The following is a 27,605-nucleotide window of genomic DNA, read 5'->3' as shown; positions in this document are numbered from 1 at the left end:
TGAACCTCAGTCAATGACAGGGATTGAATCTCAGTCAGTGACAGGGAATGAATCTCAGTCAGTGACAGGGATTCAATCTCAGTCAGTGACAGGGATTCAATCTCAGTCAGTGACAGGGATTGAACCTCAGTCAGTGACAGGGATTGAATCTCTGTCAGTGACAGGGATTGTACCTCAGTCAGTGACAGGGATTGAATCTCAGTTAGTGACAGGGATTGAACCTCAGTCAATGACAGGGATTGAATCTCAGTCAGTGACAGGGATTGAATCTCAGTTAGTGACAGGGATTGAACCTCAGTCAATGACAGGGATTGAATCTCAGTCAGTGACAGGGAATGAATCTCAGTCAGTGACAGGGATTCAATCTCAGTCAGTGACAGGGATTCAATCTCAGTCAGTGACAGGGATTGAACCTCAGTCAGTGACAGGGATTGACCCTCAGTCAGTGACAGGGATTGAATCTCAGTCAGTGACAGGGATTGAACCTCAATCAGTGACAGGCATTGTGCCTCAGTCAGTGACAGGGATTGTACCTCAGTCAGTGACAGGGATTGAATCTCTGTCAGTGACAGGGATTCAATCTCAATCAATGACAGGGATTGACTCTCAGTCAGTGACAGGGATTGAATTTCAGTCAGTGACAGCGATTGACCCTCAGTCAGTGACAAGGATTGAATCTCAGTCAGTGGCAGGAATTGAATCTCAGTCAGTGACAGGGATTGTGCCTCAGTCAGTGACAAGGATTGAATCTCAGTCAGTGGCAGGAATTGAATCTCAGTCAGTGACAGGGATTGAATCTCAGTCAGTGACAGGGATTGAACCTCAATCAGTGACAGGCATTGTCCCTCAGTCAGTGACAGGGATTGAATTTCAGTCAGTGACAGCGATTGACTCTCAGTCAGTGACAGGGATTGAATCTCAGTCAGTGACAGCGATTGACCCTCAGTCAGTGACAAGGATTGAATCTCAGTCAGTGGCAGGAATTGAATCTCAGTCAGTGACAGGGATTGTGCCTCAGTCAGTGACAAGGATTGAATCTCAGTCAGTGGCAGGAATTGAATCTCAGTCAGTGACAGGGATTGAATCTCAGTCAGTGACAGTGATTGACCCTCAGTCAGTGACAGGGATTGATCCTCAGTCAGTGACTGGGATTGAACCTCAATCAATGACAGGGATTGACTCTCAGTCTGTGACAGAGATTCAATCTCAGTCAGTGGCAGGGATTGAACCTCCGTCAGTGACAGGGATTGAACCTCAGTCAATGACAGGGATTGAATCTCAGTCAGCGACAGGGAATGAATCTTTGTCAGTGACAGGGATTGACCCTCAGTCAGTGACAGGGATTGAATCTCAGTCAGTGACAGGAATTGATCCTCAGTCAGTGACAGGGTCTAAACCTCAGTCAGTGACAGGGGTTGAGCCTCAGTCAGTGAAAGGGATTGAACCTCAGTCAGTGACAGGGATTGAGCCTCAGTCAGTGACAGGGATTGACCCTCAGTCAGTGACAGGGATTGAATCTCAGTCTGTGACAGAGATTCAATCTCAGGCAGTGACAGGGATTGAACCTCAGTCAGTGACAGGGATTGAACCTCAGTCTGTGACAGGGATTGACCCTCAGTCAGTGACAGGGACTGAGCCTCAGTCAGTGACAGGAATTGAATCTCAGTTACTGAAAGGGATTGAACCTCAGTCAGTGACAGGGATTGAATCTCTGTCAGTGACAGGGATTGAACCTCAGTCAGTGACAGGGATTGATCCTCAGTCAGTGACAGGGATTGAACCTCAGTCAGTGACAGGGATTGATCCTCAGTCAGTGACAGGGAATGATCCTCAGTCAGTGACAGGGATTGAACCTCAGTCAGTGACAGGGATTGAGCCTCAGTCAGTGACAGGGATTGACCCTCATCCAGTGACAGGGATTGAATCTTAGTCACTGAAAGTGATTGACCCTCAGTCAGTGACAGGGATTGAATCTCTGTCAGTGACTGGGATTGAACCTCAATCAATGACAGGGATTGAATCTCAGTCAGTGACAGGGATTGAATCTCAGTCAGTGACAGCGATTGTCCCTCAGTCAGTGACAGGGATTGAATATCAGTCCGAGATACGGATTGAACCGCAGTCAGTGACAGGGATTGTACCTCAATCAATGACAGGGATTGTCCCTCAGTCAGTGACAGGGATTGAATCTCTGTCAGTGACAGGGATTGAACCTCAAACAATCACAGGGATTGACTCTCAGTCTGTGACAGGGATAGACCCTCAGTCAGTGACAGGGAATGAATCTTAGTCAGTGACAGGGATTGATCCTCAGTCAGAGACAGGGACTAAACCTCAGTCAGTGACAGGGGTTGAGCCTCAGTCAGTGAAAGGAATTGAATCTCTGTCAGTGACAGAGATTGACCCTCAGTCGGTAACAGGGATTGAGCCTCAGTCAGTGACAGGGATTGATCCTCAGTTTGTGAGAGTGATTGACCCTCAGTCTGTGACAGGGATTGAATCTCAGTCAGTGACAGGGATTGAATCTCAGTCTGTGACAGGGATTGAGCCTCAGTCAGTGACAGGGATTGAATCTCAGTCAATGACAGGGATTGAATCTCAGTCAGTGACAGCGATTGACCCTCAGTCGGTGACAGGGATTGAATCTCAGTCCGTGACAGGGATTGAATCTCAGTCAGTGACAGGGATTGAATCTCAGTCAGTGACAGGGATTGGGCCTCAGTCAGTGACAAGGATTGAATCTCAGTGGCAAGAATTGAATCTCAGTCAGTGACAGGGATTGAATCTCAGTCAGTGACAGGGATTGAACCTCAGTCAGTGACAGGCATTGTCCCTCAGTCAGTGATAGGGATTGAACCTCAGTCAGTGACAGGGATTGATCCTCAGTCAGTGACAGGGATTCAATCTCAATCAATGACAGGGATTGACTCTGAGTCAGTGACAGGGATTGAATCTCAGTCAGTGACAGGGATTGACCCTCAGCTCGTTGAAAGGGATTGAATCTCAGTCCGTGACAGGGATTGAATCTCAGTCAGTGACAGGGATTGAATCTCAGTCAGTGACAGGGATTGAGCCTCAGTCAGTGACAAGGATTGAATCTCAGTCAGTGGCAGGAATTGAATCTCAGTCAGTGACAGGGATTAAATCTCAGTCAGTGACAGGGATTGACCCTAAGTCAGTGACAGGGATTGATCCTCAGTCAGTGACAGGGATTGAATCTCAGTCAGTGACAGGGAATGAATCTCAGTCAGTGACAGGGATTCAATCTCAGTCAGTGACAGGGATTCAATCTCAGTCAGTGACAGGGATTGAACCTCAGTCAGTGACAGGGATTGAATCTCTGTCAGTGACAGGGATTGTACCTCAGTCAGTGACAGGGATTGAATCTCAGTTAGTGACAGGGATTGAACCTCAGTCAATGACAGGGATTGAATCTCAGTCAGTGACAGGGATTGAATCTCAGTTAGTGACAGGGATTGAACCTCAGTCAATGACAGGGATTGAATCTCAGTCAGTGACAGGGAATGAATCTCAGTCAGTGACAGGGATTCAATCTCAGTCAGTGACAGGGATTCAATCTCAGTCAGTGACAGGGATTGAACCTCAGTCAGTGACAGGGATTGACCCTCAGTCAGTGACAGGGATTGAATCTCAGTCAGTGACAGGGATTGAACCTCAATCAGTGACAGGCATTGTGCCTCAGTCAGTGACAGGGATTGTACCTCAGTCAGTGACAGGGATTGAATCTCTGTCAGTGACAGGGATTCAATCTCAATCAATGACAGGGATTGACTCTCAGTCAGTGACAGGGATTGAATTTCAGTCAGTGACAGCGATTGACCCTCAGTCAGTGACAAGGATTGAATCTCAGTCAGTGGCAGGAATTGAATCTCAGTCAGTGACAGGGATTGTGCCTCAGTCAGTGACAAGGATTGAATCTCAGTCAGTGGCAGGAATTGAATCTCAGTCAGTGACAGGGATTGAATCTCAGTCAGTGACAGGGATTGAACCTCAATCAGTGACAGGCATTGTCCCTCAGTCAGTGACAGGGATTGAATTTCAGTCAGTGACAGCGATTGACTCTCAGTCAGTGACAGGGATTGAATCTCAGTCAGTGACAGCGATTGACCCTCAGTCAGTGACAAGGATTGAATCTCAGTCAGTGGCAGGAATTGAATCTCAGTCAGTGACAGGGATTGTGCCTCAGTCAGTGACAAGGATTGAATCTCAGTCAGTGGCAGGAATTGAATCTCAGTCAGTGACAGGGATTGAATCTCAGTCAGTGACAGGGATTGACCCTCAGTCAGTGACAGGGATTGATCCTCAGTCAGTGACTGGGATTGAACCTCAATCAATGACAGGGATTGACTCTCAGTCTGTGACAGAGATTCAATCTCAGTCAGTGGCAGGGATTGAACCTCCGTCAGTGACAGGGATTGAACCTCAGTCAATGACAGGGATTGAATCTCAGTCAGCGACAGGGAATGAATCTTTGTCAGTGACAGGGATTGACCCTCAGTCAGTGACAGGGATTGAATCTCAGTCAGTGACAGGAATTGATCCTCAGTCAGTGACAGGGACTAAACCTCAGTCAGTGACAGGGGTTGAGCCTCAGTCAGTGAAAGGGATTGAACCTCAGTCAGTGACAGGGATTGAGCCTCAGTCAGTGACAGGGATTGACCCTCAGTCAGTGACAGGGATTGAATCTCAGTCTGTGACAGAGATTCAATCTCAGGCAGTGACAGGGATTGAACCTCAGTCAGTGACAGGGATTGAACCTCAGTCTGTGACAGGGATTGACCCTCAGTCAGTGACAGGGACTGAGCCTCAGTCAGTGACAGGAATTGAATCTCAGTTACTGAAAGGGATTGAACCTCAGTCAGTGACAGGGATTGAATCTCTGTCAGTGACAGGGATTGAACCTCAGTCAGTGACAGGGATTGATCCTCAGTCAGTGACAGGGATTGAACCTCAGTCAGTGACAGGGATTGATCCTCAGTCAGTGACAGGGAATGATCCTCAGTCAGTGACAGGGATTGAACCTCAGTCAGTGACAGGGATTGAGCCTCAGTCAGTGACAGGGATTGACCCTCATCCAGTGACAGGGATTGAATCTTAGTCACTGAAAGTGATTGACCCTCAGTCAGTGACAGGGATTGAATCTCTGTCAGTGACTGGGATTGAACCTCAATCAATGACAGGGATTGAATCTCAGTCAGTGACAGGGATTGAATCTCAGTCAGTGACAGCGATTGTCCCTCAGTCAGTGACAGGGATTGAATCTCAGTCCGAGATACGGATTGAACCGCAGTCAGTGACAGGGATTGTACCTCAATCAATGACAGGGATTGTCCCTCAGTCAGTGACAGGGATTGAATCTCTGTCAGTGACAGGGATTGAACCTCAAACAATCACAGGGATTGACTCTCAGTCTGTGACAGGGATAGACCCTCAGTCAGTGACAGGGAATGAATCTTAGTCAGTGACAGGGATTGATCCTCAGTCAGAGACAGGGACTAAACCTCAGTCAGTGACAGGGGTTGAGCCTCAGTCAGTGAAAGGAATTGAATCTCTGTCAGTGACAGAGATTGACTCTCAGTCGGTAACAGGGATTGAGCCTCAGTCAGTGACAGGGATTGATCCTCAGTTTGTGAGAGTGATTGACCCTCAGTCTGTGACAGGGATTGAATCTCAGTCAGTGACAGGGATTGAATCTCAGTCAGTGACAGGGATTGAGCCTCAGTCAGTGACAGGGATTGAATCTCAGTCAATGACAGGGATTGAATCTCAGTCAGTGACAGCGATTGACCCTCAGTCGGTGACAGGGATTGAATCTCAGTCCGTGACAGGGATTGAATCTCAGTCAGTGACAGGGATTGAATCTCAGTCAGTGACAGGGATTGGGCCTCAGTCAGTGACAAGGATTGAATCTCAGTGGCAAGAATTGAATCTCAGTCAGTGACAGGGATTGAATCTCAGTCAGTGACAGGGATTGAACCTCAGTCAGTGACAGGCATTGTCCCTCAGTCAGTGATAGGGATTGAACCTCAGTCAGTGACAGGGATTGATCCTCAGTCAGTGACAGGGATTCAATCTCAATCAATGACAGGGATTGACTCTCAGTCAGTGACAGGGATTGAATCTCAGTCAGTGACAGGGATTGACCCTCAGCTCGTTGAAAGGGATTGAATCTCAGTCCGTGACAGGGATTGAATCTCAGTCAGTGACAGGGATTGAATCTCAGTCAGTGACAGGGATTGAGCCTCAGTCAGTGACAAGGATTGAATCTCAGTCAGTGGCAGGAATTGAATCTCAGTCAGTGACAGGGATTGAATCTCAGTCAGTGACAGGGATTGACCCTAAGTCAGTGACAGGGATTGATCCTCAGTCAGTGACAGGGATTGAATGTCAGTCAGTGACTGGGATTGACCCTCAGTCAGTGACAGCGAATGAATCTCAGTCAGTGACAGGGATTCAATCTCAGTCAGTGACAGCGATTGAATCTCATTCAGTGACAGGGATTGACCCTCAGTCAGTGATAGGGATCGAATCTCAGTCAGTGACAGGGATTGAGCCTCAGTCAGTGACAAGGATTGAATCTCAGTCAGTGGCAGGAATTGAATCTCAGTCAGTGACAGGGATTGAATCTCAGTTAGTGACAGGGATTGAACCTCAGTCAATGACAGGGATTGAATCTCAGTCAGTGACAGGGAATGAATCTCAGTCAGTGACAGGGATTCAATCTCAGTCAGTGACAGGGATTCAATCTCAGTCAGTGACAGGGATTGAACCTCAGTCAGTGACAGGGATTGACCCTCAGTCAGTGACAGGGATTGAATCTCAGTCAGTGACAGGGATTGAACCTCAATCAGTGACAGGCATTGTGCCTCAGTCAGTGACAGGGATTGTACCTCAGTCAGTGACAGGGATTGAATCTCTGTCAGTGACAGGGATTCAATCTCAATCAATGACAGGGATTGACTCTCAGTCAGTGACAGGGATTGAATTTCAGTCAGTGACAGCGATTGACCCTCAGTCAGTGACAAGGATTGAATCTCAGTCAGTGGCAGGAATTGAATCTCAGTCAGTGACAGGGATTGTGCCTCAGTCAGTGACAAGGATTGAATCTCAGTCAGTGGCAGGAATTGAATCTCAGTCAGTGACAGGGATTGAATCTCAGTCAGTGACAGGGATTGAACCTCAATCAGTGACAGGCATTGTCCCTCAGTCAGTGACAGGGATTGAATTTCAGTCAGTGACAGCGATTGACTCTCAGTCAGTGACAGGGATTGAATCTCAGTCAGTGACAGCGATTGACCCTCAGTCAGTGACAAGGATTGAATCTCAGTCAGTGGCAGGAATTGAATCTCAGTCAGTGACAGGGATTGTGCCTCAGTCAGTGACAAGGATTGAATCTCAGTCAGTGGCAGGAATTGAATCTCAGTCAGTGACAGGGATTGAATCTCAGTCAGTGACAGGGATTGACCCTCAGTCAGTGACAGGGATTGATCCTCAGTCAGTGACTGGGATTGAACCTCAATCAATGACAGGGATTGACTCTCAGTCTGTGACAGAGATTCAATCTCAGTCAGTGGCAGGGATTGAACCTCCGTCAGTGACAGGGATTGAACCTCAGTCAATGACAGGGATTGAATCTCAGTCAGCGACAGGGAATGAATCTTTGTCAGTGACAGGGATTGACCCTCAGTCAGTGACAGGGATTGAATCTCAGTCAGTGACAGGAATTGATCCTCAGTCAGTGACAGGGACTAAACCTCAGTCAGTGACAGGGGTTGAGCCTCAGTCAGTGAAAGGGATTGAACCTCAGTCAGTGACAGGGATTGAGCCTCAGTCAGTGACAGGGATTGACCCTCAGTCAGTGACAGGGATTGAATCTCAGTCTGTGACAGAGATTCAATCTCAGGCAGTGACAGGGATTGAACCTCAGTCAGTGACAGGGATTGAACCTCAGTCTGTGACAGGGATTGACCCTCAGTCAGTGACAGGGACTGAGCCTCAGTCAGTGACAGGAATTGAATCTCAGTTACTGAAAGGGATTGAACCTCAGTCAGTGACAGGGATTGAATCTCTGTCAGTGACAGGGATTGAACCTCAGTCAGTGACAGGGATTGATCCTCAGTCAGTGACAGGGATTGAACCTCAGTCAGTGACAGGGATTGATCCTCAGTCAGTGACAGGGAATGATCCTCAGTCAGTGACAGGGATTGAACCTCAGTCAGTGACAGGGATTGAGCCTCAGTCAGTGACAGGGATTGACCCTCATCCAGTGACAGGGATTGAATCTTAGTCACTGAAAGTGATTGACCCTCAGTCAGTGACAGGGATTGAATCTCTGTCAGTGACTGGGATTGAACCTCAATCAATGACAGGGATTGAATCTCAGTCAGTGACAGGGATTGAATCTCAGTCAGTGACAGCGATTGTCCCTCAGTCAGTGACAGGGATTGAATCTCAGTCCGAGATACGGATTGAACCGCAGTCAGTGACAGGGATTGTACCTCAATCAATGACAGGGATTGTCCCTCAGTCAGTGACAGGGATTGAATCTCTGTCAGTGACAGGGATTGAACCTCAAACAATCACAGGGATTGACTCTCAGTCTGTGACAGGGATAGACCCTCAGTCAGTGACAGGGAATGAATCTTAGTCAGTGACAGGGATTGATCCTCAGTCAGAGACAGGGACTAAACCTCAGTCAGTGACAGGGGTTGAGCCTCAGTCAGTGAAAGGAATTGAATCTCTGTCAGTGACAGAGATTGACCCTCAGTCGGTAACAGGGATTGAGCCTCAGTCAGTGACAGGGATTGATCCTCAGTTTGTGAGAGTGATTGACCCTCAGTCTGTGACAGGGATTGAATCTCAGTCAGTGACAGGGATTGAATCTCAGTCAGTGACAGGGATTGAGCCTCAGTCAGTGACAGGGATTGAATCTCAGTCAATGACAGGGATTGAATCTCAGTCAGTGACAGCGATTGACCCTCAGTCGGTGACAGGGTTTGAATCTCAGTCCGTGACAGGGATTGAATCTCAGTCAGTGACAGGGATTGAATCTCAGTCAGTGACAGGGATTGGGCCTCAGTCAGTGACAAGGATTGAATCTCAGTGGCAAGAATTGAATCTCAGTCAGTGACAGGGATTGAATCTCAGTCAGTGACAGGGTTTGAACCTCAGTCAGTGACAGGCATTGTCCCTCAGTCAGTGATAGGGATTGAACCTCAGTCAGTGACAGGGATTGATCCTCAGTCAGTGACAGGGATTCAATCTCAATCAATGACAGGGATTGACTCTCAGTCAGTGACAGGGATTGAATCTCAGTCAGTGACAGGGATTGACCCTCAGCTCGTTGAAAGGGATTGAATCTCAGTCCGTGACAGGGATTGAATCTCAGTCAGTGACAGGGATTGAATCTCAGTCAGTGACAGGGATTGAGCCTCAGTCAGTGACAAGGATTGAATCTCAGTCAGTGGCAGGAATTGAATCTCAGTCAGTGACAGGGATTGAATCTCAGTCAGTGACAGGGATTGACCCTAAGTCAGTGACAGGGATTGATCCTCAGTCAGTGACAGGGATTGAATGTCAGTCAGTGACTGGGATTGACCCTCAGTCAGTGACAGCGAATGAATCTCAGTCAGTGACAGGGATTCAATCTCAGTCAGTGACAGCGATTGAATCTCATTCAGTGACAGGGATTGACCCTCAGTCAGTGATAGGGATCGAATCTCAGTCAGTGACAGGGATTGAGCCTCAGTCAGTGACAAGGATTGAATCTCAGTCAGTGGCAGGAATTGAATCTCAGTCAGTGACAGGGATTGAATCTCAGTCAGTGACAGGGATTGACCCTCAGTCAGTGACAGGGATTGAATGTCAGTCAGTGACAGGGATTGACCCTCAGTCAGTGACAGCGAATGAATCTCAGTCAGTGACAGGGATTCAATCTCAGTCAGTGACAGCGATTGAATCTCATTCAGTGACCGGGATTGACCCTCAGTCAGTGACAGGGATTGTACCTCAATCAATGACATGAATTGACTCTCAGTCAGTGACTGGGATTGAACCTCAATCAATGACAGGGATTGACTCTCAGTCTGTGACAGAGATTCAATCTCAGTCAGTGACAGGGATTGAACCTCCGTCAGTGACAGGGATTGAACCTCAGTCAATGACAGGGATTGAATCTCAGTCAGTGACAGGGAATGAATCTTAGTCAGTGACAGGGATTGACCCTTAGTCAGTGACAGGGATTGAATCTCAGTCAGTGACAGGAATTGATCCTCAGTCAGTGACAGGGACTAAACCTCAAGTCAGTGACAGGGGTTGAGCCTCAGTCAGTGAAAGGGATTGAACCTCAGTCAGTGACAGGGATTGAATCTCAGTCTGTGACAGAGATTCAATCTCAGGCAATGACAGGGATTGAACCTCAGTCAGTGACAGGGATTGATCCTCAGTCAGTGACAGGGATTGAATGTCAGTCAGTGACTGGGATTGACCCTCAGTCAGTGACAGCGAATGAATCTCAGTCAGTGACAGGGATTCAATCTCAGTCAGTGACAGCGATTGAATCTCATTCAGTGACAGGGATTGACCCTCAGTCAGTGATAGGGATCGAATCTCAGTCAGTGACAGGGATTGAGCCTCAGTCAGTGACAAGGATTGAATCTCAGTCAGTGGCAGGAATTGAATCTCAGTCAGTGACAGGGATTGAATCTCAGTCAGTGACAGGGATTGACCCTCAGTCAGTGACAGGGATTGAATGTCAGTCAGTGACAGGGATTGACCCTCAGTCAGTGACAGCGAATGAATCTCAGTCAGTGACAGGGATTCAATCTCAGTCAGTGACAGCGATTGAATCTCATTCAGTGACCGGGATTGACCCTCAGTCAGTGACAGGGATTGTACCTCAATCAATGACATGAATTGACTCTCAGTCAGTGACTGGGATTGAACCTCAATCAATGACAGGGATTGACTCTCAGTCTGTGACAGAGATTCAATCTCAGTCAGTGACAGGGATTGAACCTCCGTCAGTGACAGGGATTGAACCTCAGTCAATGACAGGGATTGAATCTCAGTCAGTGACAGGGAATGAATCTTAGTCAGTGACAGGGATTGACCCTTAGTCAGTGACAGGGATTGAATCTCAGTCAGTGACAGGAATTGATCCTCAGTCAGTGACAGGGATTGTACCTCAATCAATCACATGAATTGACTCTCAGTCAGTGACTGGGATTGAACCTCAATCAATGACAGGGATTGACTCTCAGTCTGTGACAGAGATTCAATCTCAGTCAGTGACAGGGATTGAACCTCAGTCAATGACAGGGATTGAATCTCAGTCAGTGACAGGGAATGAATCTTAGTCAGTGACAGGGATTGACCCTTAGTCAGTGACAGGGATTGAATCTCAGTCAGTGACAGGAATTGATCCTCAGTCAGTGACAGGGACTAAACCTCAAGTCAGTGACAGGGGTTGAGCCTCAGTCAGTGAAAGGGATTGAAACTCAGTCAGTGACAGGGATTGAATCTCAGTCTGTGACAGAGATTCAATCTCAGGCAATGACAGGGATTGAACCTCAGTCAGTGACAGGGATTGATCCTCAGTCTGTGACAGGGATTGACCCTCAGTCAGTGACAGGGACTGAGCCTCAGTCAGTGACAGGGATTGAATCTCAGTTACTGAACGGGATTGAACCTCAGTCAGTGACAGGGATTGAACCTCAGTCAGTGACAGGGATTGATCCTCAGTCAGTGACAGGGATTGAACCTCAGTCAGTTACAGGGATTGAGCCTCAGTCAGTGACAGGGATTGACCCTCAGCCAGTGACAGGGATTGAATCTTAGTCACTGAAAGGAATTGACCCTCAGTCAGTGACAGGGATTGAATCTCTGTCAGTGACTGGGATTGAACCTCAATCAATGACAGGGATTGACTCTCAGTCAGTGACAGGGATTGAATCTCAGTCAGTGACAGCGATTGTCCCTCAGTCAGTGACAGGGATTGAATCTCAGTCAGTGACTGGGATTGAACCTCAATCAATGACAGGGATTGACTCTCAGTCAGTGACAGGGATTGAATCTCAGTCTGTGACAGCGATTGTCCCTCAGTCAGTGACACGGATTGAACCTCAGTCTGTGACAGGGATTGAATCTCTGTCAGTGACACGGATTGAACCTCAGTCAGTGACAGGGATTGAATCTCTGTCAGTGACAGGGATTGAACCTCAAACAATCACAGGGATTGAATCTCAGTCAGTGACTGGGATTGAACCTCAATCAATGACAGGGATTGACTCTCAGTCAGTGACAGGGATTGAATCTCAGACAGTGACACGGATTGAACCTCAGTCAGTGACAGGGATTGAACCTCAAACAATCACAGGGATTGAATCTCAGTCAGTGACAGGGATTGTACCTCAATCAATGACAGGGATTGTCCCTCAGTCAGTGACAGGGATTGAATCTCTGTCAGTGACAGGGATTGAACCTCAAACAATCACAGGGATTGACTCTCAGTCTGTGACAGGGATAGACCCTCAGTCAGTGACAGGGAATGAATCTTAGTCAGTGACAGGGATTGATCCTCAGTCACTGACAGGGACTAAACCTCAGTCAGTGACAGGGGTTGAGCCTCAGTCAGTGAAAGGAAGTGAATCTCTGTCAGTGACAGGGATTGACCATCATTCGGTAACAGGGATTGAGCCTCAGTCAGTGACAGGGATTGATCCTCAGTTAGTGAGAGTGATTGACCCTCAGTCTGTGACAGGGATTGAATCTCAGTCAGTGACAGGGATTGAGCCTCAGTCAGTGACAGGGATTGAATCTCAGTCAATGACAGGGATTGAATCTCAGTCAGTGACAGCGATTGACCCTCAGTCGGTGACAGGCATTGAATCTCAGTCCGTGACAGGGATTGAATCTCAGTCAGTGACAGGGATTGAATCTCAGTCAGTGACAGGGATTGGGCCTCAGTCAGTGACAAGGATTGAATCTCAGTGGCAAGAATTGAATCTCAGTCAGTGACAGGGATTGAATCTCAGTCAGTGAGTGGGATTGAATCTCACTCAGTGACAGAGATTGTCCCTCAGTCAGTGACAGGGATTGAACCTCAGTCAGTGACAGGAATTGACCCTCAGTCAGTGACAGGGATTGAATCTCTGTCAGTGACAGGGATTCATCTCTATCAATGACAGGGATTGACTCTCAGTCAATGACAGGGATTGAATCTCAGTCAGTGACAGGGATTGACCCTCAGTCAGTGACAGGGATTGATCCTCAGTCAGTGACAGGGATCGAATATCCGTCAGTGACAGGGAATGAACCTCAAACAATCACAGGGATTGACTCTCAGTCTGTGACAGGGATAGACCCTCAGTGGGTGACAGGGAATGAATCTTAGTCAGTGACAGGGATTGATCCTCAGTCAGTGACAGGAACTAAACCTCAGTCAGTGACAGGGGTTGAGCCTCAGTCAGTGAAAGGGATTGAATCTCAGTCAGTGACAGGGATTGACCCTCAGTCAGTGACAGGGATTGAATCTCAGTCGGTAACAGGGATTGACCCTCAGTCAGTGACAGGGATTGACCCTCAGTCAGTGACAGGGATTGAATCTCTGTCTGTGACAGTGATTCAATCTCAGTCAGTGACAGGGATTGAACCTCAGTCAGTGACAGGGATTGAACCTCAGTCTGTGACAGGGATTGAACCTCAGTCAGTGACAGGGATTTAGCCTCAGTCAGTGACAGGGAATGAATCTCAGTCACTGAAAGGGATTGACCCTCAGTCAGTGTCAGGGATTGAATCTCTGTCAGTGACAGGGATTGAACCTCAGTCAGTGACAGGAATTGACCCTCAGTCAGTGACAGGGATTGACCCTCAGTCAGTGACAGGGATTGAGCCTCAGTCAGTGACAGGGATTGAGCCTCAGTCAGTGACAGGGATTGATCCTCAGTCAGTGACAGGGATTGAATGTCAGTCAGTGACTGGGATTGACCCTCAGTCAGTGACAGCGAATGAATCTCAGTCAGTGACAGGGATTCAATCTCAGTCAGTGACAGCGATTGAATCTCATTCAGTGACAGGGATTGACCCTCAGTCAGTGATAGGGATCGAATCTCAGTCAGTGACAGGGATTGAGCCTCAGTCAGTGACAAGGATTGAATCTCAGTCAGTGGCAGGAATTGAATCTCAGTCAGTGACAGGGATTGAATCTCAGTCAGTGACAGGGATTGACCCTCAGTCAGTGACAGGGATTGAATGTCAGTCAGTGACAGGGATTGACCCTCAGTCAGTGACAGCGAATGAATCTCAGTCAGTGACAGGGATTCAATCTCAGTCAGTGACAGCGATTGAATCTCATTCAGTGACCGGGATTGACCCTCAGTCAGTGACAGGGATTGTACCTCAATCAATGACATGAATTGACTCTCAGTCAGTGACTGGGATTGAACCTCAATCAATGACAGGGATTGACTCTCAGTCTGTGACAGAGATTCAATCTCAGTCAGTGACAGGGATTGAACCTCCGTCAGTGACAGGGATTGAACCTCAGTCAATGACAGGGATTGAATCTCAGTCAGTGACAGGGAATGAATCTTAGTCAGTGACAGGGATTGACCCTTAGTCAGTGACAGGGATTGAATCTCAGTCAGTGACAGGAATTGATCCTCAGTCAGTGACAGGGATTGTACCTCAATCAATCACATGAATTGACTCTCAGTCAGTGACTGGGATTGAACCTCAATCAATGACAGGGATTGACTCTCAGTCTGTGACAGAGATTCAATCTCAGTCAGTGACAGGGATTGAACCTCCGTCAGTGACAGGGATTGAACCTCAGTCAATGACAGGGATTGAATCTCAGTCAGTGACAGGGAATGAATCTTAGTCAGTGACAGGGATTGACCCTTAGTCAGTGACAGGGATTGAATCTCAGTCAGTGACAGGAATTGATCCTCAGTCAGTGACAGGGACTAAACCTCAAGTCAGTGACAGGGGTTGAGCCTCAGTCAGTGAAAGGGATTGAACCTCAGTCAGTGACAGGGATTGAATCTCAGTCTGTGACAGAGATTCAATCTCAGGCAATGACAGGGATTGAACCTCAGTCAGTGACAGGGATTGATCCTCAGTCTGTGACAGGGATTGACCCTCAGTCAGTGACAGGGACTGAGCCTCAGTCAGTGACAGGGATTGAATCTCAGTTACTGAACGGGATTGAACCTCAGTCAGTGACAGGGATTGAATCTCTGTCAGTGACAGGGATTGAACCTCTGTCAGTGACAGGGATTGAACCTCAGTCAGTGACAGGGATTGATCCTCAGTCAGTGACAGGGATTGAACCTCAGTCAGTTACAGGGATTGAGCCTCAGTCAGTGACAGGGATTGACCCTCAGCCAGTGACAGGGATTGAATCTTAGTCACTGAAAGGAATTGACCCTCAGTCAGTGACAGGGATTGAATCTCTGTCAGTGACTGGGATTGAACCTCAATCAATGACAGGGATTGACTCTCAGTCAGTGACAGGGATTGAATCTCAGTCAGTGACAGCGATTGTCCCTCAGTCAGTGACAGGGATTGAATCTCAGTCAGTGACTGGGATTGAACCTCAATCAATGACAGGGATTGACTCTCAGTCAGTGACAGGGATTGACCCTCAGTCAGTGACAGGGATTGAATCTCTGTCTGTGACAGTGATTCAATCTCAGTCAGTGACAGGGATTGAACCTCAGTCAGTGACAGGGATTGAACCTCAGTCTGTGACAGGGATTGAACCTCAGTCAGTGACAGGGATTTAGCCTCAGTCAGTGACAGGGAATGAATCTCAGTCACTGAAAGGGATTGACCCTCAGTCAGTGTCAGGGATTGAATCTCTGTCAGTGACAGGGATTGAACCTCAGTCAGTGACAGGAATTGACCCTCAGTCAGTGACAGGGATTGACCCTCAGTCAGTGACAGGGATTGAGCCTCAGTCAGTGACAGGGATTGAGCCTCAGTCAGTGACAGGGATTGATCCTCAGTCAGTGACAGGGATTGAATGTCAGTCAGTGACTGGGATTGACCCTCAGTCAGTGACAGCGAATGAATCTCAGTCAGTGACAGGGATTCAATCTCAGTCAGTGACAGCGATTGAATCTCATTCAGTGACAGGGATTGACCCTCAGTCAGTGATAGGGATCGAATCTCAGTCAGTGACAGGGATTGAGCCTCAGTCAGTGACAAGGATTGAATCTCAGTCAGTGGCAGGAATTGAATCTCAGTCAGTGACAGGGATTGAATCTCAGTCAGTGACAGGGATTGACCCTCAGTCAGTGACAGGGATTGAATGTCAGTCAGTGACAGGGATTGACCCTCAGTCAGTGACAGCGAATGAATCTCAGTCAGTGACAGGGATTCAATCTCAGTCAGTGACAGCGATTGAATCTCATTCAGTGACCGGGATTGACCCTCAGTCAGTGACAGGGATTGTACCTCAATCAATGACATGAATTGACTCTCAGTCAGTGACTGGGATTGAACCTCAATCAATGACAGGGATTGACTCTCAGTCTGTGACAGAGATTCAATCTCAGTCAGTGACAGGGATTGAACCTCCGTCAGTGACAGGGATTGAACCTCAGTCAATGACAGGGATTGAATCTCAGTCAGTGACAGGGAATGAATCTTAGTCAGTGACAGGGATTGACCCTTAGTCAGTGACAGGGATTGAATCTCAGTCAGTGACAGGAATTGATCCTCAGTCAGTGACAGGGATTGTACCTCAATCAATCACATGAATTGACTCTCAGTCAGTGACTGGGATTGAACCTCAATCAATGACAGGGATTGACTCTCAGTCTGTGACAGAGATTCAATCTCAGTCAGTGACAGGGATTGAACCTCCGTCAGTGACAGGGATTGAACCTCAGTCAATGACAGGGATTGAATCTCAGTCAGTGACAGGGAATGAATCTTAGTCAGTGACAGGGATTGACCCTTAGTCAGTGACAGGGATTGAATCTCAGTCAGTGACAGGAATTGATCCTCAGTCAGTGACAGGGACTAAACCTCAAGTCAGTGACAGGGGTTGAGCCTCAGTCAGTGAAAGGGATTGAACCTCAGTCAGTGACAGGGATTGAATCTCAGTCTGTGACAGAGATTCAATCTCAGGCAATGACAGGGATTGAACCTCAGTCAGTGACAGGGATTGATCCTCAGTCTGTGACAGGGATTGACCCTCAGTCAGTGACAGGGACTGAGCCTCAGTCAGTGACAGGGATTGAATCTCAGTTACTGAACGGGATTGAACCTCAGTCAGTGACAGGGATTGAATCTCTGTCAGTGACAGGGATTGAACCTCTGTCAGTGACAGGGATTGAACCTCAGTCAGTGACAGGGATTGATCCTCAGTCAGTGACAGGGATTGAACCTCAGTCAGTTACAGGGATTGAGCCTCAGTCAGTGACAGGGATTGACCCTCAGCCAGTGACAGGGATTGAATCTTAGTCACTGAAAGGAATTGACCCTCAGTCAGTGACAGGGATTGAATCTCTGTCAGTGACTGGGATTGAACCTCAATCAATGACAGGGATTGACTCTCAGTCAGTGACAGGGATTGAATCTCAGTCAGTGACAGCGATTGTCCCTCAGTCAGTGACAGGGATTGAATCTCAGTCAGTGACTGGGATTGAACCTCAATCAATGACAGGGATTGACTCTCAGTCAGTGACAGGGATTGAATCTCTGTCTGTGACAGCGATTGTCCCTCAGTCAGTGACACGGATTGAACCTCAGTCTGTGACAGGGATTGAATCTCTGTCAGTGACACGGATTGAACCTCAGTCAGTGACAGGGATTGAATCTCTGTCAGTGACAGGGATTGAACCTCAAACAATCACAGGGATTGAATCTCAGTCAGTGACTGGGATTGAACCTCAATCAATGACAGGGATTGACTCTCAGTCAGTGACAGGGATTGAATCTCAGACAGTGACACGGATTGAACCTCAGTCAGTGACAGGGATTGAACCTCAAACAATCACAGGGATTGAATCTCAGTCAGTGACAGGGATTGTACCTCAATCAATGACAGGGATTGTCCCTCAGTCAGTGACAGGGATTGAATCTCTGTCAGTGACAGGGATTGAACCTCAAACAATCACAGGGATTGACTCTCAGTCTGTGACAGGGATAGACCCTCAGTCAGTGACAGGGAATGAATCTTAGTCAGTGACAGGGATTGATCCTCAGTCACTGACAGGGACTAAACCTCAGTCAGTGACAGGGGTTGAGCCTCAGTCAGTGAAAGGAAGTGAATCTCTGTCAGTGACAGGGATTGACCCTCATTCGGTAACAGGGATTGAGCCTCAGTCAGTGACAGGGATTGATCCTCAGTTAGTGAGAGTGATTGACCCTCAGTCTGTGACAGGGATTGAATCTCAGTCAGTGACAGGGATTGAGCCTCAGTCAGTGACAGGGATTGAATCTCAGTCAATGACAGGGATTGAATCTCAGTCAGTGACAGCGATTGACCCTCAGTCGGTGACAGGCATTGAATCTCAGTCCGTGACAGGGATTGAATCTCAGTCAGTGACAGGGATTGAATCTCAGTCAGTGACAGGGATTGGGCCTCAGTCAGTGACAAGGATTGAATCTCAGTGGCAAGAATTGAATCTCAGTCAGTGACAGGGATTGAATCTCAGTCAGTGAGTGGGATTGAATCTCACTCACTGACAGAGATTGTCCCTCAGTCAGTGACAGGGATTGAACCTCAGTCAGTGACAGGAATTGACCCTCAGTCAGTGACAGGGATTGAATCTCTGTCAGTGACAGGGATTCATCTCTATCAATGACAGGGATTGACTCTCAGTCAATGACAGGGATTGAATCTCAGTCAGTGACAGGGATTGACCCTCAGTCAGTGACAGGGATTGATCCTCAGTCAGTGACAGGGATCGAATATCCGTCAGTGACAGGGAATGAACCTCAAACAATCACAGGGATTGACTCTCAGTCTGTGACAGGGATAGACCCTCAGTGGGTGACAGGGAATGAATCTTAGTCAGTGACAGGGATTGATCCTCAGTCAGTGACAGGGATTGACCCTCAGTCAGTGACAGGGATTGAATCTCAGTCGGTAACAGGGATTGACCCTCAGTCAGTGACAGGGATTGACCCTCAGTCAGTGACAGGGATTGAATCTCTGTCTGTGACAGTGATTCAATCTCAGTCAGTGACAGGGATTGAACCTCAGTCAGTGACAGGGATTGAACCTCAGTCTGTGACAGGGATTGAACCTCAGTCAGTGACAGGGATTGAGCCTCAGTCAGTGACAGGGAATGAATCTCAGTCACTGAAAGGGATTGACCCTCAGTCAGTGTCAGGGATTGAATCTCTGTCAGTGACAGGGATTGAACCTCAGTCAGTGACAGGAATTGACCCTCAGTCAGTGACAGGGATTGACCCTCAGTCAGTGACAGGGATTGAGCCTCAGTCAGTGACAGGGATTGAGCCTCAGTCAGTGACAGGGATTGATCCTCAGCCAGTGACAGGGATTGAATCTTAGTCACTGAAAGGGATTGACCCTCAGTCAGTGACAGGGATTGAATCTCATTCAGTGACAGGGATTGAGCCTCAGTCAGTGACACGGATTGAACTGCAGTCAGTGACAGGGACTGAACCTCAGTCAGTGACAGGGATTGATTTTCAGTCAGTGACAGGGATTGAATCTCTGTCAGTGACAGGGATTGACCCTCAGTCGGTGACAGGGATTGAGCCTCAGTCAATGACAGGGATTGATCCTCAGTCAGTGACAGGGTTTGACCCTCAGTCTGTGACAGGGATTGAATCTCAGTCAGTGACAGGGATTGAATCTCAGTCAGTGACAGGGATTGAGCCTCAGTCAGTGACAGGGCTTGAATCTCAGTCAATGACAGGGATTGAACCTCAGTCAGTGACAGGGATTGACCCTTAGTCGGTGACAGGGATTGAATCTCAGTCCGTGACAGGGATTGAATCTCAGTCAGTGACAGGGATTGAATCTCAGTCAGTGACAGGGATTGAGCCTCAGTCAGTGACATGGATTGAATCTCAGTCAGTGACAGGGATTGAATCTCAGTTAGTGACAGGGATTGAATCTCAGTCAGTGACTGGGATTGACCGTCAATTAGTGACAGGGATTGGATCTCAGTTAGTGACAGGGATTGACCCTCAGTCAGTGACAGCGAATGAACCCATGCTGTTGACATCATTGTGCATTTCAAAACAGCTCTCCGCCAACCAACACACTCTCACAGTGAGAATGGAATCAAAAATTGGCATTCCCATCCAACTGGGAAATGGAGGTGAGGCTGGACTACTGCTCAAAGATTAAAGTGGAGATGCTGGTGAACATAAAGAGGCTGTTGTGGTGTTAGCCCCTGGCAGGTTAAACCGTCAGAACAATTTGACTGGACGGAGGGTAACCACCATCAGGACTGTTACCTCCTGAGAAATGAGCAGGTATCAAACATAGCCGACAGTTTGAAAAATGTATTCCAAGAACGTTTCATTTTCACAAGTGGTATCCTTCTTATCTGTAATAGAATAGGCCATTCTGAGTGAGACCACAGGTTAGCATTTACTCAGTCTGGGAAGAAAGTTTCAGTTTAATGTGTTTTTTAACCAAAGTCAATATCAAAATGAAGGGAGATTTCTTCACCTTCTTCATCTCTTCCCTGAATTTGGTTTTGGATCGCTGCATAATTACATGTGTTTGTGCAGAAACTCAAATACGTTAGAATGTCCCCAGTATCAGTGGCGATGTATGTTGGAGCTGTATAAACTCCTCGGTCATGTACTGTCACTGTCTTTTTACTGGTTAAAAAGTTAACAACGGCTGTAAGCCACAAAAGGACAAAACTGCCTGATAGACTGAACAGTAAAACTATGGATTTCCTTCTGAGTTTCATCTCTGTGTCAGTGCTGTTCTCATTGCTGAGATCCCACAATCCCCTGCAGACTCTGCTGTCCACTAAAATACACCGGATTGTTAAAGAGTTAAACAGTAATCTCAAACAAAAAGGCAGCCATGCAACTGAAATCCTTTTCACCCAGGAGGCTGCCTCACCTGCAGTTGATGTGTAAAAGGTCACATTGGAGGGACAGCCTCAGGTAATGTTGGAAATTATTCAGCCAGGGTCATATGGAAACCAGCAGGATGTGTTCTGTAAAGCAATTAGGGCAGGGAATGCTGTCACCATCAGAGCAGCAGTTCGCACTGTGCAATAGTCTGCTTTAAATATCTGGCAACAGATAGTTACAAAACGGTCAATTGTAAAGACAGTCAACAAGACAGACATATCCAATGTGGCAGGAATAAAAAACAAAATGAATTTACAAACTGCAGCGTAGGACAGGAATGAATCTGGAACGTGATATCTCAAAACGTGATACAACACCAAAAAACAGGACCAGGAAATCTGCAGTTGCCATGGAGAAAATGTATATGGAGATACGTTTGGAATGTCTACACTTTCCATTGGAGAGAATGATGATGGTCAGTCGGTTTGTTGTAAGAAGGAGAGAGAAGAGATAGCAAGGAGGACCTTCATATAAAATAAAATCACTGAAATGTTTGGGGTGTATTGTGATGTGATATTCCATAGAGTTCACCACAGATTTGTTTTCACACGACAGATCAATGTTCCTGACAATTTGTCTGAGGAAAAGAAATCTTTGAAGATTTAATACATTTGTCCTTTCAACAAACTTTACTTCCTATATATTAGATATAACTTCTTGGTAATTGCTGAATATGTGTAGATTCCAGTAAAATGTTCAGTTTCATCACAAACATTACATTAAAATCTTCAGACTTGAGTTTCTTTGCTGATCCTCATCCTAGGGGAGCTGCTCAGTAAATAAGGACTATTCCCGAAATCTGTTCCATGAATACTATGCGTTGCCTTACTGGAAATGCCAAAGGCTGCAATAACAGGGGAATGAATGTTCTTTATCTGGAAAGTGTTCCCCCTATTCTTTTATGAAGAATGAGCAAATTCCTTCAAGTTTTCTGGTTCCAAGTGAAAACATCTGAGATCCTTAATTTCACCTCCTTGATAGATTCGGCCATGTCCCTGAGAGGAAATGAGGGGGTGGAAGGTGACATCACCAGAACAGCTGAAGATGGAGTCACAGGGAGAATGGAATGGAATCCTTACAGGAGTCAGGATGTGAGGCAGTGTATTCCAGGTTACTGTGGGGGTCCGTGTGTTTGGAATGGATATTGATGTACAGCCTTTCCCCAGAAAGGCCACAGAGAGGCCAAGGAAGGGAAAAGTCAGAAATGTGGCCTTGAGGGAAAGACAGAAATTGGAAACAAATTAATATATTTTTCCTCTAATTCTGGCGAGAGCAGGAATAGCAGCAATTGCATCACCAACAGGTTGGAGAAAGAGCTAAATAGGACTGCGCCAAGAACTATTACACCTTCCCCACAAAGACACAGATACACTGCGACCCGTGCCGGAAGTAGCCCTTTGACTTGGAGAAAGTGAGGTCAGTGAAAGGGAAACGGTTCCAAATGAGCTGAGCCTGGCGGATGGAAACGGTGGGGGATGGGGACTCTTTCTGAGGCAGGAGCAGAGAACCTTCAGACCATCCTGATGGGAGATGGATGGGCAGAGGGATCAGACACCGCTCTCCCACCCCACACCCCTATGATGAACAGGAGGCAGCTCGGGCCAAAGGGAAACAAACCCAGCAATTGGCAAACTCACTTCAAGCCCCAGCACTATCTGATATGTGGATCATTGGGGTATGTTTTGCAGTAAGGATACATGATACAAGAGGGATGGGTTGCACCTTAATAGGTGGGGGACCAGCATTCTGGCAGGCAGGTTTGCCACTACACCCAGATGTGTTTGAAATTGAGTAGTGGCAGGGGGGGGAGGGGACAAACTGGAAATTCAAGAAGGAAGTTAAAGGGAAAGTGAGAATAACAGAAGTTCAGAAAGACGACAGAATCAATGGAGCAGAAAACTCAAGAAGGGATCATACAGTATGGGCAAGCGAAATAGGAAGGGTGAGGGGAGTAACAAATTAAAACTATTATATATGAATGCACGAAGCATAAGAAATAAGGTGGAAGAGTTTGAGGCTCAGTTGGAAATTGGCAGGTACGATGTTGTGGGGATAGCTGAGATGTGGCTTCAAGAGGCCAGGGCCTGGGAAATGAATATTCAAGGCTATATGTGCTATCGAGAGGTCAGACTAATGGGCAGAGGGTGTGGGGTGGCCCCATTAGTGAGGAATGATATTCAGCCCCTTGCGAGGGGGTGGGATATAGAATAAGGAGTTGTAGAGTCAGTCTGGATAGAGCTGAGAAATTGTCAGGGTAGAAAGACCCTAATGGGAGTTAGCTGCAGGCCCCCAAACAGTAGTCTGGATGTAGGGTGCAAGTTGAGTAAAGAGTTGAAATTGGCCTGTTGCAAAGTTATGTGGGGGATTTCGACATGCAGGTAATCTGGGAGAATCAGGATGGTACTGGACACCAAGAAAGGGAGCTGGTGGAGTGCCTCCAAGATAGATTCTTAAAACAGCTTGTAGTGGAGCCTACCAGGGAGAAGGCAATTCTGGATCTGGTGTTGTGCAACAAAATGGATTTGATCAGGGACCTCAAAGTAAAGGAGCCATTAGGAGGTAGTGACCATAATATGATAAGTTTTAATCTGCAATTTGAGAGGGAGGAGGGAGAATCGGAAGTGTCGGTATTGCAGTTGAACAAAGGGAACTATGGAGCTCTTAGGGAGGAGCTTAATGGTTCAATACCCTACCAGGGATGGCAGTGGAACAACAATGGCAGGTATTTCTGGATATAATGCAGGAGGTGCAGGATCAGTTCATTCCAAAGAGGAAGAAAGATCCTGACAGGAGGCAGGGGCGGCCGTGGCTGATGAGGGAAGTTAAGGACTGAAAAAAAAAAGAAAAGAAAAGAAATGTAGCACAGCAAAGATGATTGGGAAGCCGGAGGACCGGGAAGCTTTTAAAGAGCAACAGAGGATAACTAAAAAGGCAAAAGGCATAGAAAAAATGAGGTACAAAGGCAAACTGGCCAAAAATATAAAGGAGAATAGTAAAAGCTTTTTTAGGTATGTGACAAGAAAAACAAAGGTTAAAACTAAAATTGGGCCCTTGAAGACAGAAACAGGTGAATTTATTATGGGGAACAAGGAAATAGCAGAAGAGTTGAATAGGTCCTTTGGATCTGTCTTCACTGGGAAGACACAAGCAATCTCCCAGATGTATAGTGGCTGAAGGACCTGGGGTAATGGATGAACTGAAGGGAATTTATATTCGTCAGGAAATGGTGTTGGATAGACTGTTAGGTCTGAAGACTGTTCAGTCCCTGGGACCTGATGGTGTTAAGCAGATGGCTCTAGAAATCATGGATGCATTGGTAACCATTTTCTAATGTTCTATAGATTCAGGATCAGTTCCTGCGAATTGGAAGGTGGCTAATGTTGTCCCACTTTTCAAGAAAGGAGGGAGAGAGAAAGCAGGGAATTATAGACCAGCTAGCCTGACATCAAGGGTGGGAAAGATGCTGGAGTCACTTATAAAAGATGAAATTATGACTCATTTGGATAGCAGTAAGAGGAGAGGTCAGGGTCAGCATTGATTTACGAAGGGGAAATCATGCTTGACTAATCTTCTGGAATATTTTGAGGATGTAACAATGAAGATTGACTGATACAATAAGTCACAGTTTGAAGATATTAGGAGGAAGGTATAAAGGAGACAACAGAGGTAGGTTCTTTACACAGAGAGTTGTGAATGCATGGAGTGTGTTGCCAGCTGTGGTGGTGGAAGCAGAGTCATTGGGGACATTTAAGTGACTGCTGGGCATGCACATGGATAGCAGTGAGTTGAGGGGTGCATAGGTTAAGGTACTATCTTTGACATTAGGATTAAATCTCGGCACAACATCCTGGGTGAAAGGGCCTGTTCTATGCTGTACTTTCCTATGTTCTATGTTCTTAAATGGACAAGGGAGAGCCAGTGGATGTCATGTACCTGGGCTTTCAGAAACCTTTGATAAAGTCCCACATAGGAGATTAGTGAGCAAAATTAGGCTACACGGTATTGGGGGCCAAATACTGATTTGGACTGAAAATTGGCATCCAGGGAACAGGAGAATCGACATTTCGGGCATAGGCCCTTCTTCAGGAATGAGGAAAGTTTGTCGAGGAGGCTGATAAAAGGTAGGGAGGAGGGACTTGGGGGAGGGGCGTCGGAAATGTGATAGGTGGAAAGAGGTCAAGGTGAGGGTGTTAGGTCAGACTGGGGTGGGGGCGGAGAGGTCAGGAAGAAGATTGCAGGTTAGGAAGGCGGTGCTGAATTCGATGGATTTGACTGAGACAAGGTGGGGGGAGGGGAAATGAGGAAACTGGTGAAATCCGAGTTCATCCCTTGTGGTTGGAGGGTTCCTAGGCGGAAGATGAAGCGCTCTTCCTCCAACCGTCGTTTTGTTGTTGTCTGGCGATGGAGGAGTCCAAAGACCTGCATATCCTTGGTGGAGTGGGAGGGGGAGTTGAAGTGTTGAGCCAAAGGGTGGTTGGGTTGGTTGGTCCGGGTGTCCCAGAGGTGTTCTCTGAAACGCTCCGCAAGTAGCCGGCCTGACTCCCCAATATAGAGGAGGCCACATCGGGTGCAGAGGATGCAATAGATGATGTTTATGGAGGTGCAGGTGAATCTGTGGCAGATATGGAAGTTTCCTTTGGGGCCTTGGAGGGAGGTGAGGGGGGAGGTGTGGGCGCATGTCTTGCACCTCCTGCGGTTGCAGGGGAAGGTGCCAGGAGTGGAGGTTGGGTTGGTGGGGGGTGTGGATCTGACGAGGGCGTCACAGAGGGAGTGTTCTTTACGGAATGCTGATAGGGGAGGGGAGGGAAATATATCCTTGGTGGTGGGGTCCGTTTGGAGGTGGCGGAAATGACGGCGAATGATGCGCTGTGCATGGAGATTGGTGGGGTGGTAGGTGAGGACCAGTGGGGTTCTGTCCTGGTGGCAGTTGGAGGGGCGGGGCTCAAGGGCGGAGGAGCGGGAAGTGGAAAAGATGCGGTGGAGGGCATCGTCGACCACGTCGGTCCTTGAAGAAGGAGGCCATCTGGGTTGTACGTTTTTGCAACTGGTCCTCCTGGGAGCAGATGCAGCGGAGTCGAAGGAATTGGGAGAATGGGATGGCGTTTTTACAGGGGGCAGGGTGGGAGGAGGTGTAGTCCAGGCAGCTGTGGGAGTCGGTAGGTTTGTAGAAGATGTCCGTGTTGATTCGGTCGCCTGAGATAGAAATAGAAATGTCGAGGAAGGGGAGGGAGGAATCTGAGACTGTCCAGGTGAATTTGAGGTCGGGGTGGAAAGTGTTGGTGAAGTGGATGAACTGTTCAACCTCCTCGTGGGAGCACGAGGCGGCGCCGATACACTCATCAATGTAGTGGAGGAAAAGGTGGCGCGTGGGGCCAGTGTATTTGTGGAAGATGGACTGTTCCACATATCCTACGAAGAGGCAGGCATAGCTGGGGCCCATGCGGGTGCCCATGGCTACTCCTTTCATTTGGAGGAATTGGGAGGATTGGAAAGAGAAGTTGTTCAGGGTGAGGACCAGTTCAGTCAGTCGAAGGAGGGTGTCAGTGGAAGGGTACTGGTCGGTACGGTGGGAAAGGAAGAAGCGGTGGGCTTTGAGTCCTTCGTGATGGGGGATGGAGGTGTACAGGGACTGGATGTCCATGGTGAAAATAAGGCGTTGGGGAAGCGAAAATCATGGAGCAGGTGGAGGGCATGGGTGGTGTTCCGAACGTAGGTGGGGAGTTCTTGAACGTAGGTGGGGAGACAGGACGGTGTCAAGGTATGCGGAGATGAGTTCAGTGGGGCAGGAGCAGGCGGAGACAATGGGTCGGCCGGGGCAGTCAGGTTTGTGGATTTTGGGCAGGAGGGAGAAACGGGCGGTTTGGGGTTGTGGTACTATGAGGTTGGAGGCGGTGGATGGGAGGTCCCCTGAGGTGATGAGGTTATGGACGGTCTGGGAGATGATGGTTTGGTGGTGGGGTGTGGGGTCATGGTCAAGGGGGCAGTAGGAGGAGGTATCTGCGAGCTGGCGTTTGGCCTCAGTGGTGTAAAGGTCGGTGCGCCAAACTACTACCGCGCCTCCCTTGTCTGCTGGTTTGATAGTGAGGTTGGGGTTGCAACGGAGGGAGTGGAGGGCTGCGCGTTCTGAGGGTGAGAGGTTGGAGTGGGTGAGAGGGGTGTGGGAGTTCAGGTGGCGGTTAATATCGCGGCGGCAGTTTGCTATGAAGAGGTCGAGGGCAAGTAGGAGGCCAGCACGGGGTGTCCAGGTGGATGGGGTGTGTTGGAGGCGGGAGAAGGGGTCGTCAGAGGGTGGGCGAGAGTCTTGGTTGAAGAAGTAGGCGCGGAGGCGAAGGCGGCAGAAGAATTGTTCGATGTCACGCCGTGTGTTGAACTCATTAATCCGAGAGCGTAGAGGAATGAAGGTGAGGCCTTTGCTGAGGACTGATCTTGCATCCTCCTTCTTAGTAAGGTGGAGGAGCAGAGGGATCTTGAGGTCTATGCTCATAGCTGTTTGA

This window comes from Chiloscyllium plagiosum, unplaced genomic scaffold (genome assembly GCF_037043375.1).
Source record: "Chiloscyllium plagiosum isolate Xiang-an unplaced genomic scaffold, Cpla_swu_hap1 HiC_scaffold_22, whole genome shotgun sequence".
Lineage (NCBI taxonomy): Eukaryota > Metazoa > Chordata > Chondrichthyes > Orectolobiformes > Hemiscylliidae > Chiloscyllium > Chiloscyllium plagiosum.
The sequence above is the reverse complement of the archived record's forward strand: the minus strand, read 5'-3'. Positions refer to the sequence as shown.